A 12,835-nucleotide genomic window follows, 5' to 3' on the forward strand; every position below is an offset into this window, starting at 1 on the left:
GCGCTTGAGTCAGGTGCATTCCCCCTCCTTTGCCTATATCGTGGGCAGATGTATAGGCTTGAATGGCCTTTTGCTGCTCCTCCATCCTCTGAAGCATATAGAGGGTTGAATTCCACCTCGTTACCACCTCTTGCTTCAGATGATGGCAGGGCAGGTTCAGGAATGTTTGGTGGTGCTCCAGTCTTCTGTACGCGGTGGCTGAATGCCGAAAGTGGCCCGCAATTCTTCGGGCCACCGACAGCATCTCTTGCACGCCCCTGTCGTTTTTTAAATAATTCTGCACCACCAAATTCAATGTATGTGCAAAACATGGGATGTGCTGGAATTTGCCCAGATGTAATGCACGCACAATATTGCTGGCGTTGTCCGATGTCACAAATCCCCAGGAGAGTCCAATTGGGGTAAGCCATTCTGCGATGATGTTCCTCAGTTTCCGTAAGAGGTTGTCAGCTGTGTGCTTCTTATGGAAAGCGGTGATACAAAGCGTAGCCTGCCTAGGAACGAGTTGGCGTTTGCGAGATGCTGCTACTGGTGCCGCTGCTGCTGTTCTTGCTGCGGGAGGCAATACATCTACCCAGTGGGCTGTCCTGCTCCACTTGTCCACATGTCCGTGGTTAAGTGGACATTGGGTACAACTGCATTTTTTAGGACACTGGTGAGTCTTTTTCTGAGGTCTGTGTACATTTTCGGTATCGCCTGCCTAGAGAAATGGAACCTAGATGGTATTTGGTACCGGGGACACAGTACCTCAATCAAGTCTCTAGTTGGCTCTGAATTAAGGGTGGATACCGGAACCACGTTTCTCACCGCCCAGGCTGCCAAGGCCTGAGTTATCTGCTTTGCAGCAGGATGACTGCTGTGATATTTCATCTTCCTCGCAAAGGACTGTTGGACAGTCAATTGCTTACTGGAAGTAGTACAAGTGGTCTTCCGACTTCCCCTCTGGGATGACGATCGACTCCCAGCAGCTACAACAGCAGCGCCAGCAGCAGTAGGCGTTACACTCAAGGATGCATCGGAGAAATCCCAGGCAGGAGAGGACTTGTCAGACTTGCCAGTGACATGGCCTGCAGGACGATTGGCTTTCCTGGGTAAGGAGGAAATTGACACTGAGGGAGTTGGTGGTGTGGTTTGTAGGAGCTTGGTTACAAGAGGAAGGGATTTAGTGGTCAGTGGACTGGTTCCGCTGTCGCCCAAAGTTTTTGAACTTGTCACTGACTTATAATGAATGCGCTGCAGGTGACGTATAAGGGAGGATGTTCCGAGGTGGTTAACGTCCTTACCCCTACTTATTACAGCTTGACAAAGGCAACACACGGCTTGACACCTGTTATCCGCATTTGTGTTGAAATAATTTCACACCGAAGAGGTGATTTTTTTTTGTATTTTGACCAGGCATGTCAATGGCCATATTCCTCCCACGGACAACAGGTGTCTCCCCGGGTGCCTGACTTAAACAAACCACCTCACCATCAGAATCCTCCTTGTCAATTTCCTCCCCAGCGCCAGCAACACCCATATCCTCATCCTGGTGTACTTCAACAGTGACATCTTCAATTTGACTATCAGGAACTGGACTGCGGGTGCTCCTTCCAGCACTTGCAGGGGGCGTGCAAATGGTGGAAGGCGCAAGCTCTTCCCGTCCAGTGTTGGGAAGGTCAGGCATCGCAACCGACACAATTGGACTCTCCTTGGGTATTTGTGATTTAGAAGAACGCACAGTTCTTTGCTGTGCTTTTGCCAGCTTAAGTCTTTTCATTTTTCTAGCGAGAGGATGAGTGCTTCCATCCTCATGTGAAGCTGAACCACTAGCCATGAACATAGGCCAGGGCATCAGCCGTTCCTTGCCACTCCGTGTCGTAAATGGCATATTGGCAAGTTTACACTTCTCCTCAGACGCTTTTTAATTTTGATTTTTGGGTCATTTTACTGAACTTTTGTTTTTTGGATTTTACATGCTCTCTACTATGACATTGGGCATCGGCCTTGGCAAACGACGTTGATGGCATTTCATCGTCTCGGCCATGACTAGTGGCAGCAGCTTCAGCACGAGGTGGAAGTGGATCTTGATCTTTCCCTATTTTAACCTCCACATTTTTGTTCTCCATTTTTTAATGTGTGGAATTATATGCCAGTATCAATAGCAATGGCCTACTACTATATTTACTGCGCACAACTGAAATGCACCACAGGTATGGATGGATAGTATACTTGACGACACAGAGGTAGGTACAGCAGTGGCCTTCCGTACTGCTATAGTATACTGGTGGTCACTGTGTCAGCAAACTGCAAAACTAAAATGCACCACAGGTATAGAATGTAGATGGATAGTATACTTAATGAATGACGACACAGAGGTAGGTACAGCAGTGGCCTTCCGTACTGCTATATATAGTATACTGGTGGTCACTGTGTCAGCAAACTGCAAAACTAAAATGCACCACAGGTATAGAATGTAGATGGATAGTATACTTAATGAATGACGACACAGAGGTAGGTACAGCAGTGGCCTTCCGTACTGCTATATATAGTATACTGGTGGTCACTGTGTCAGCAAACTGCAAAACTAAAATGCACCACAGGTATAGAATGTAGATGGATAGTATACTTAATGAATGACGACACAGAGGTAGGTACAGCAGTGGCCTTCCGTACTGCTATATATAGTATACTGGTGGTCACTGTGTCAGCAAACTGCAAAACTAAAATGCACCACAGGTATAGAATGTAGATGGATAGTATACTTAATGAATGACGACACAGAGGTAGGTACAGCAGTGGCCTTCCGTACCGTACTGCTATATATAGTATACTGGTGGTCACTGTGTCAGCAAACTGCAAAACTAAAATGCACCACAGGTATAGAATGTAGATGGATAGTATACTTAATGAATGACGACACAGAGGTAGGTACAGCAGTGGCCTTCCGTACTGCTATATATAGTATACTGGTGGTCACTGTGTCAGCAAACTGCAAAACTAAAATGCACCACAGGTATAGATTGTAGATGGATAGTATACTTAATGACGACACAGAGGTAGGTACAGCAGTGGCCTACTGTACCGTAATGCTATATATTATATACTGGGGGTCACTGGTCAGCAAAACTGCACTGTACTCCTCCTATATAATATTATACTGGTGGTCCCCAGTCCCCACAATAAAGCAGCACACTGAGCACAGATATGGAGTGTTTTTCAGGCAGACAACGTATACTGGTGGTCACTGTCAGCAAAACTCTGCACTGTACTCCTGCTATATAATACAGCTGCTCCCCAGTCCCCACAATTAAGCAGTGTGAGCACAGATATATGCAGCACACTGTGAGCACAGATATAGAGCGTTTTTTTTCAGGCAGAGAACGGATAACTGGTGGTCACTGATCAGCAAAACTCTGCACTGTACTCCTCCTATATAATACAGCTGCTCCCCAGTCCTCCCCACAATTAAGCAATAGTGCACAGCACAATCAAGTTCAACAATAACGGAGAGGACGCCAGCCACGTCCTCTCCCTAACATTTCCAATGCATGAGTGAAAATGGCGGCGACGCTCGGCTGCTTATATAGAATCCGAATCTCGTGAGAATCCGACAGCGGGAAGGATGATGTTCGGGCGCGCTCGGGTTACCCGAGCCATACGGGAGAATCCGAGTATGGCTCGGACCCGTGTAAAAAGGGTGAAGTTCGGGGGGGTTCGGTTTCCGAGAAACCGAACCCGCTCATCACTACTAGAAACCCTGTCGACCTAGTGACTGTCGACCTATAGTGGTCGACCTAACCATTGTCGACCTAAACACTGTTGATCTAATGATCCACACCCCTTAAAAATATGTATGCCAAGATAAAATAAAAGCTGCTTTACGTGCCATGTGGTCTAGTGGGGGTCACGGTTCCCGTGTCGGTAATTTTAATGCCTCTTTGGGTATTAGGGTCCAGCAGATAGGGTCAGTGGGCTATACGGCATAATCGGCTGCTTTAACACAGGAGATAAAATAAATCGCTAGCAACTGGACAAGTTGCTGTTACTAAGTACAGATTTTATTGCACACCCTTTGCACTCTGAGTTGGGAGTTACTTGTGTTTTGTGTGTTTTTTTTTTGTTTTTGTTTCTCTTACGTCCTAGAGGATGCTGGGGACTCCAAAAGGACCATGGGGTATAGACGGGATCCGCAGGAGCTTGGGCACACTGAAAAGACTTAAACTGGGTGTGAAATGGCTCCTCCCTTTATGCCCCTCCTCCAGACCCCAGTTAGACTTTGTGCCCAGGAGTGAATGGACACACACTAGGGGAGCTCTCCTGAGTTTCTCTAGAAAATACTTTTGTTAGGTTTTTTATTTTCAGGGAGACCTGCTGGCTACAGGCTCCCTGCAGCGAGGGACTGAGGGGAGAGAAGTCAGACCTACTTCTACTTAGTTAAGGGCTCTGCTTCTCGGCTACTGGACACCATTAGCTCCAGAGGGTTTGATCACTTGTTGCGCCTAGCTGCTTGTTCCCGGAGCCACGCCGTCAATCCCCTCACAGAAGCCAGAAGACTGAAGTCGGATGAGTATGAGAAGAACAGAAGACTTCAGGACGGCAGAAGACTTCAGTAACGGAAGGTACAGCTCAACGTCACTCAGGGTGCAGGGGGGGGCGCCCTGGGCAGCATGTTACTGTGGTCTGGGGCCGACAGAAGGCTTTTCGGTGCCTCTGCACTGTTTCTCAAACCCCCGCCGGCATCTTTTCAGTTTCAAATTTGGCGGGCCGAAGCGCGCCGGGAAGGGGGCGGAGCTTCGTCCCATGGCTCACAGCGCCATCTTCTCCTTCAACACGCGGCTGAAGGAGACGCTGCCTGGGACCTCCACATTCCTCTCACAAGTAACGGGGAGCTAATCGGGAGGGGGGGGGCCGCAGTGTGGTGCATTCTTATGATAATTTAAGCAGCGCTGGGTACATATATCCTTTGACGGGATATATGGGCGCTGGGGTGTGGGCTGGCATACTCCCTCTGTGTCCTCTATCTGGGCTTCATTGTGGGCCTGTCACCTAGCTGGGACGTTCTGTGTGTCGGTACTTCGTGTCGGCATGTCTGAGGCTGAATGTTATTCACCAGAGGAGGTTATTGGGGGAGCGGGTGCGGGGCTAGATTTGGACCTGTCGGCACAGCCGACACCTGATTTACTCGCATTGTTAAGTACGATAAATACGAATGTAGCTTCTTTATCAAAGAGGTTAGATAAGTCTGAGTCACAGACACAGGTGTGGAAAAAGTCCATGGAGGAGGCTTTGTCTCAGGTGCAGACCCCATCCGGGTCGCAAAAGCGGCCGTTTACTCAAGTGGTAGATACTGATACCAACACGGACTCTGATTCCGATGTCGATTTCACTGAGGCTGTTTTACATCCACGATTAGTTAAGAGTATTCAGTACATGATTGTGGCTATAAAAGATGTTTTACACATTTCTGATGAACCTGCAGTACAGGAAACAAGGATTTGTTTGTTCAAGGGAAAAAAACCTGAGGTGAAACAAAGGTGTTAGGATATCACCTATTCGGATGTCAGACATAAGAGGTGCCCCTTAGGAAACTCTCATCCACGATTCAGGCGGACTAGTCCCTCAGGGTACGAGTCCCGCCAGTCTAACGTGGACAGCAGATTCACACCCATATACTATCGGCTTTCTTGTCATCCTACAATCTTGTTATATTTTCTCCCGAGAAGGAATCCATGCTTCCGTTTCGGTGCACTCTCATTGGCGATGTAGGGCATTTTCTCTCTACGACCATACCCCCCCGTTCACGCCCAATCTCGTCCGATCTTGGAAGCTAAACGGAGGTGGGCTGGGTCAGTACCTAGACGGGCGACCACTAGGGAATACCCGGTGAAGTAGGAAGATCGTCCTATGTTAATAACGCCAACAGCAGTATCACTACTTTACTGATTCCAACTATTTTCCTAATCCTTTTAAGTTTCACCTATCAAAGACAAAGGCTACTTACTAGATATCTTATCACAGTGTATGGGCTCTCTCATTCACTAATCCCACCCTATTCAGGGTCGCATTAATACAAACGAAGTTTGTACAGATTTTTGGCAGACGGAGGCAGTTTGTGATGTAGCTACCCTCCATTATGCAATTATCCAGGTATAATTAAGATCTGAACATTCAACACAATACAATACTTTGTAACATAGAATGGTATTCCTTCCAGACACATTTTGCTGTATAAATAATATGGTCATACATGCAGTGTATATCCAGTCTTGAATTTTCTATTGTGGTGTAGAGTACAAGCCTTAGACGTCAATATCGAGCCCTAGGCTCATCTCTCATTTTCATCACAATTATAATTTAACATTAAAAAGAGTGCGCCCAAACTAGAGTCATACTTGTTCTCTTTGTAGATACAATTTTGATTGTCCTAGAGATTGTGTCTCAGGAATACAAGCTGGAGTTTCGGGAGATGCCCCCTCACCAGTTCTTCATTTCGGCCTTACCAGTGGCTCTTCCAGACAGGGAGGTGGTGCTGGCAGCGATACAAAAATTGTGTCTACAAAAGGTCATTGTTCCCGTTCCCTCGTCCCAACGGGGGGAGGAGTTCTACTCGAGCCTCTTTGTTGTGCCGAAACCGGACGGTTCGGTCAGACCGATTCTGAATCTAAAATACCTCAATCCATATTTGAAAGTTTTGACGTTCAAAATGGAATCTCTTCGAGCTGTAATTGCCAGCCTGGAAGGGGGGGATTTTATGGCATCAGTCGACATAAAGGATGCCTACTTACACGTCCCGATACATCCTTCGCATCAGGCCTTCCTCAGGTTTGCGATACAGGATTCTCATTACCAATTTCAGATGTTGCCGTTTGGGCTTTCCACGGCTCCGAGGATTTTCACCAAAGTCATGGCGGAAATGATGGTTCTCCTTCGCAAACAAGGAGTTACGATTATCCCATACTTGGATGATCTCCTGATAAAGGCGAGGTCCAAGGAACGGTTGCTGACAAGTGTGAATTTGTCACTGTCTGTTCTGCGACAGCACGGTTGTGTATTCAATTTGCCAAAATCTCAGTTGGTTCCGACCACTCGCCTGCCTTTTCTGGGCATGATTCTGGACACGGATTTACAGAGAGTATTTCTTCCAGAAGAAAAAGCTCTTGAACTGCTGACGATGGTCAGGGAACTTCTGAGGCCGACGAGTGTGTCAATCCATCACTGTACTCGGGTTCTGGGGGAAATGGTTGCGGCGTACAAAGCCATTCCATTTGGCAGATTTCATGCCCGGGTGTTTCAGTGGGACTTGCTGAGCAAATGGTCCGGGTCTCACCTGCACATGCACCGGAAGATAAGTCTATCTCCCAGAGCCAGAATTTCTCTCCTGTGGTGGCTACAAAGTTCTCACCTCCTAGGGGGACGCCGGTTCGGTATCCAGGATTGGGTACTTCTGACAACAGATGCAAGTCTCCGGGGCTGGGGCGCAGTCACCCAAGGAAGAAATTTCCAGGGGAAATGGTCACTACAGGAAGCTTGTCTCCACATTAATGTTCTCGAGTTAAGAGCCATTTACAACGGCTTGCTACAAGCAAGAAGCCGCCTTCAGGGTCGACCTGTCCTGGTACAGTCAGACAACATCACAGCGGTGGCACATATAAACTGTCAAGGCGGAACAAGGAGCAGAGCGGCAATGGCGGAGGCCACAAGAATCCTTCGCTGGGCAGAACTACACGTGAGCGCTCTGTCAGCAGTCTTCCTACCGGGAGTGGACAACTGGGAAGCAGATTTCCTCAGCAGACACGATCTCCATCCGGGAGAGTGGGCTCTTCACCAAGAGGCATTTGCAGAGGTGACAAAACGTTGGGAAATTCCGTTGATCGACATGATGGCGTCTCGTCTCAACAAGAAGCTCCCGAAATATTGTTCCAGGTCAAGGGACCCCCAAGCCAGTGCAGTGGATGCCCTGGTGTCTCCGTGGGTGTTCCAGTCGGTGTATGTGTTCCCTCCACTTCCTCTCATTCCAAAGGTACTGGGGATCATTCGACGAGCACGGGTTCAGGTGATTCTCGTCGTTCCAGATTGGCCAAGAAGGGCCTGGTACCCGGATCTTCAGGAATTACTGGTGGAAGATCCTTGGCCTGCATCCTCTAAGAGAGGACCTGTTGTTACAGGGTCCATGCGTGTTTCCAGACTTACCGCTACTGCGTTTGACGGCATGGAGGTTGAGCGCCAGATCTTAGCTCGTAAGGGGATTCCCGGGGAGGTCATTCCCACTCTCATTAAGGCTAGGAAGGAGGTTACGGCGAAACATTATCACCGTATTTGGAGGAAGTATGTTTCCTGGTGTGAGTCTAAAATGGCTCCTGCGGAAGATTTTCACTTGGGTCGCTTTCTCCACTTTTTGCAGGCGGGAGTAGATGCAAGCCTGAAATTAGGCTCCATCAAAGTGCAGATTTCGGCGTTGTCTATTTTCTTTCAAAAATAATTAGCTGTCCTCCCAGAGGTTCAGACTTTTGTGAAAGGAGTAATGCATATCAATCCTCCGTTTGTGCCTCCTGTAGCTCCATGGGATCTTGATGTGGTCTTACGGTTTCTCATGTCTTCCTGGTTTGAACCTTTGCGTAAGGTTGAGTTGAAATTTCTCACTTGGAAGGTAGTTATGCTGTTGGCGCTGGCGTCTGCCAGGCGAGTGTCAGAGTTGGCGGCCTTATCTCATAAGAGCCCGTGCTTGATTTTTCATTCGGATAGGGCGGAATTGAGGACTCGTCAACAATTTCTGCCAAAGGTGGTTTCTTCATTTCACATTAACCAACCTATTGTGGTCCCGGTGGCTACGGAGGCTGTGGCGATTCCAAAATCTCTGGATGTTGTGAGAGCTTTGAAGATCTACGTCACTAGGACAGCTGTTGCAGGAAAAACTGAGGCACTGTTTGTCCTGTATGCTTCCAACAAGATTGGTCATCCTGCTTCAAAACAGACTATTGCACGCTGGATTTGTAGTACGATTCAGCAGGCTCATTCTTCGGCCGGGCTATCAGTGCCGAAGTCAGTAAAAGCCCATTCTACCAGGAAAGTGGGCTCATCTTGGGCGGCTGCCCGAGGAGTCTCGGCGTTACAGCTTTGCCGAGCAGCTACTTGGTCGGGTTCAAACACTTTTGCTAAGTTCTATAGGTTTGATACCCTGGCTGATGAGGACCTTGCGTTTGCTCAGTCGGTGCTGCAGAGTCGTCCGCACTCTCCCGCCCGTTCTGGAGCTTTGGTATAAACCCCATGGTCCTTTTGGAGTCCCCAGCATCCTCTAGGACGTAAGAGAAAATAGGATTTTGGTACTTACCGGTAAATCCTTTTCTCCTAGTCCGTAGAGGGTGCTGGGCGCCCATCCCAGTGCGGACTGTTTCTTGCATTGTTTTCTTGCTGGTAAAATTAGTTTATACACGGGTTGTGTATTTCTTGTTTCAGCTTGTTGCTGTGGTTACTTCATACTGTTAGCTGGTTTACTGTTACTCCGGTTGTACGGTATGTTTCTGGTGTGGGCTGGTATGTTTGTAGCCCTTAGTTTAAACAAAAATCCTTTCCTCGAAATGTCTGTCTCTCCTGGGCACAGTTCCTATAACTGGGGTCTGGAGAAGGGGCATAGAGGCAGGAGCCAGTTCACACCCAGTTTAAGTCCTTTCAGTGTGCCCAAGCTCTTGCGGATCCCGTCTATACCCCATGGTCCTTTTGGAGTCCCCAGCATCCTCTACGGACTAGGAGAAAAGGATTTACCGGTAAGTACCAAAATCCTATTTTTTTTAAAAATTGCATTGTATATGGGTCTGGTACATTTTTTAACAGATCCTTCAGAACCGGGCACTTTCCAAGCAGCAGGACTTGGGGTTTTATCATGTTTAAGGAATACATAAACTCGCTGTCTAACCACGCTTCCCATGTTCAGCCGCAAATCTGTGATTTTCATTCACACCAGAGGCAAATCACAGAATGCAGATATACACCTGCTGGAAACGGATTGATTTATTGGTAAATCACTTAAATTAGCAGCGCATTCAATAATTAGCTGCCTGATTTGTTTTGTAGCAGCGATACATGACCACATTTATGTTGTATACAGAGATGCCACACCCTTACTGCTAATATATACAGTATATATACATTTATCAATTTATTCACTTAGTTACGATGGGATAATTTGGTTGGATGGGGACTGCTTACCGTCACTTAATGTCCGTTGGAGGTCTGTCTAGGCAGAGTCGTAACTAGATATCTTGGTGCCCTGTGCCTAAAAAAGCATTGCCACCCCCCCACCCCCCCCTCCCAATTTAAATTGCTCCCAAAAAGCTTTGTCTTGTGGGAAGGGGTGTGGTCACACAAAAGTGCCCTCCAATTAAAATCATGCCACATAGTAGTGTCCTTTATTAACACTACACCACACAGTAGTATTGTCCCTTACACATTGCGCCACAAGCAGTAGTGCCCCTTGCACGTTAAGCCACACAGGAGGCGTAGTAGTAGTGTCCCTCCACTTCCTCCTCCATCCATCCATGCAGCACTCGACTGGTTAGTGTGTCTGGACTGGACTGCGTGTCACTGTGGGTCTGTGTAGAGGAGCGACATCATGACGTCTTTTCCCACCGACGGGAGCCGGGGGGGGGGGGGGGCGTAGCAGATGTCAGCGAATTAGGCTGCTCACCGTGCTCAGACAGAAACTTCACTGAAGGAGCCGGGCACACCGCTACTAATATACATAGCAGCGGGCACCCAGCAAATGGAAATTGCGATGGCTGCTGGTTCTACCACTAGGGCGTCCTGTGCTTTGTGCGGTGGCACTGGTTGCACCGCCCTAGTTACGGCCTTGGGGGTCTGCATTCTGAGGCCCATGCAATTCTCACTGAACAAGCGGGATAGAGTAACGCTGCAATCCTTATACTATTACTGCCATCTCATGATGGCAATAACAGAAGGAATTCAGAGGGCAAAATGGTTTATTCTTTGAATAAACCAAGTTTTAGGTGGTCAGTTTTCATGTCCTTTTAAATATGGAAACCGTGATAGCAGTGGCACCAATATAGTGGGTCATTCTGAGTTGATCGCTCGCTGACGTTTTTTGCAGCGCAGTGAACAGGTTACTACTGCGCATGCATATGTACCACAATGCGCAGGCGCGTCGTACGGGTACAAAGCGGATCGTAGCTGGGCGATGGATTTAACGAAGAATCCATTTGCACAGCCGATCGCAAGGTGATTGACAGAGGGCGTTTATGGGTGTCAACTGACCGTTTTCTGGGAGTGTTTGGGAAAAATGCAGGCGTGGCCAAGCGTTTGCAGGGCGGGTGTCTGACGTCAATTCCGGACACGAACAGGCTGAAGTGATCGCAGCGGCTGAGTAAGTTCTGGGCAACTCAGAAACTGGATGAGGGAGTTCGTACATCCATATCACCATATCACCTACATCCATATCACCTACTGGATATTTATGGAATCATAAAAGAATTTGTTTTCATGTACAATAGTTTATAAGACCTTCTGTTTAAGGCTTTTTATGAATTCATTTTGTTATTAAATAATTTTATTCTAATTGTTTGTTTGGGTGACTTTTTGGTGAGGGGTTATCCACTGTAGGTATCCAGAAAACCCCATCTTCTACAGTATAAGATATATCCATTTGGAAGGACTTCCGTTCCATCTATACAAGAACTTTAGCGCACTCAGGAATTGTTATATATATATATATATATATATATATATATATATTGTATATATTTTATTGAAAAGAGGAGGGATGGCCCAGCGTTGGAATATTCTTTTGTTTCTACAGTATTGGCAAGTAAACCACCATATGGGGATCAAAAGCAACAGAGGGATTATTTGTACCTAAGGTCACCTAAACCAGGTGTGGTAAAGCCTTGAAAGGTATCTTGTATCTCCACTTTACAAGGTTCAGAATCTCAGGTGTTCTCCTAGGCCCTTCCAGGAATCGTTCCTCAAAAGCAAGTAAGACAAGGATGGCTCCTCATAGTGTTTAAATTACATTTATTTCAGTCATCTAAAAGTCAATGTATCTGCATATAAGAATAAAAAAAAAAAAAAAATACAGCACAAGATAGTAAGATTTACTGGGTATCGCATGTGACCTTTTGAGAAAAGTACTCTTTAAGGAATGAGGGAAATAGTGAAAATTCCCGGGAATCAGACCTCTTCCTACTACTGTAGTGTCCTAGTGTTCCTAAGGTCCCCTGGGGTAGCAGCAGGCTGTCTTCTCCGGGATGTGGTTCATTAGGTCGATATGAGTTAAGTTGACATACATTTGGTCGACATGCATTAGGTTGACATGGAGAAGGGACGACATGAGTTATTTTTTACTTTTTTTGGTGTCGTTTTCTCCGTACAGTGACCGGGAATCCCATTTAGTGCACCGCGTCCCCTCGCTCCGCTACCACTGCACTCTGTACAGGTTACCGTCCCCAATTGTAGTCCACGTGGATCATTAAGTATTAAAAAGGTCAGAAAATGAAAAAATTTGCGAAAAACTCATGCCGACCTAATGACCACGTCGACCTAGTGATCATGTTGACCGAATGCATGTCGACCAAACGTGTCGACCCAATGCATGTTGACCTAACTCATGTCGACCTAAAGACCGCCATCCGTCTTCTCCACCACCTCGTTTCGGACAAAGTCCTTTTTCAAGATGTATAGGAGCATTGCCCAGCCGGTATATTTGTACCCTGGATTAGGTCATGTGGTTAAAGATCCTTCCAAGTCCATCCCACCAACTAATTAACTAGAAAAAATGATCCTTATACATCAAAAGGAAACTCTATGCGATATTCAGTATTACAGCAGTTCCCATAGTCCCCACATA

General features: G+C 47.0%; 1 protein-coding gene and 1 pseudogene across 1 annotated transcript in view; both read left to right on the top strand.

Annotated features, from left to right (window-relative positions):
• FAM3B (FAM3 metabolism regulating signaling molecule B) overlaps positions 1 to 12,835 on the top strand; it is a 142,644-nt gene that overhangs the window by 20,462 nt on the left and 109,347 nt on the right. The window lies entirely within an intron of this gene.
• Positions 5,759 to 5,877, top strand: LOC135052305 (5S ribosomal RNA; annotated as a pseudogene).

The sequence above is a fragment of the Pseudophryne corroboree genome, chromosome 2 (genome assembly GCF_028390025.1).
Source record: "Pseudophryne corroboree isolate aPseCor3 chromosome 2, aPseCor3.hap2, whole genome shotgun sequence".
Taxonomy (NCBI): Eukaryota; Metazoa; Chordata; class Amphibia; order Anura; family Myobatrachidae; genus Pseudophryne; species Pseudophryne corroboree.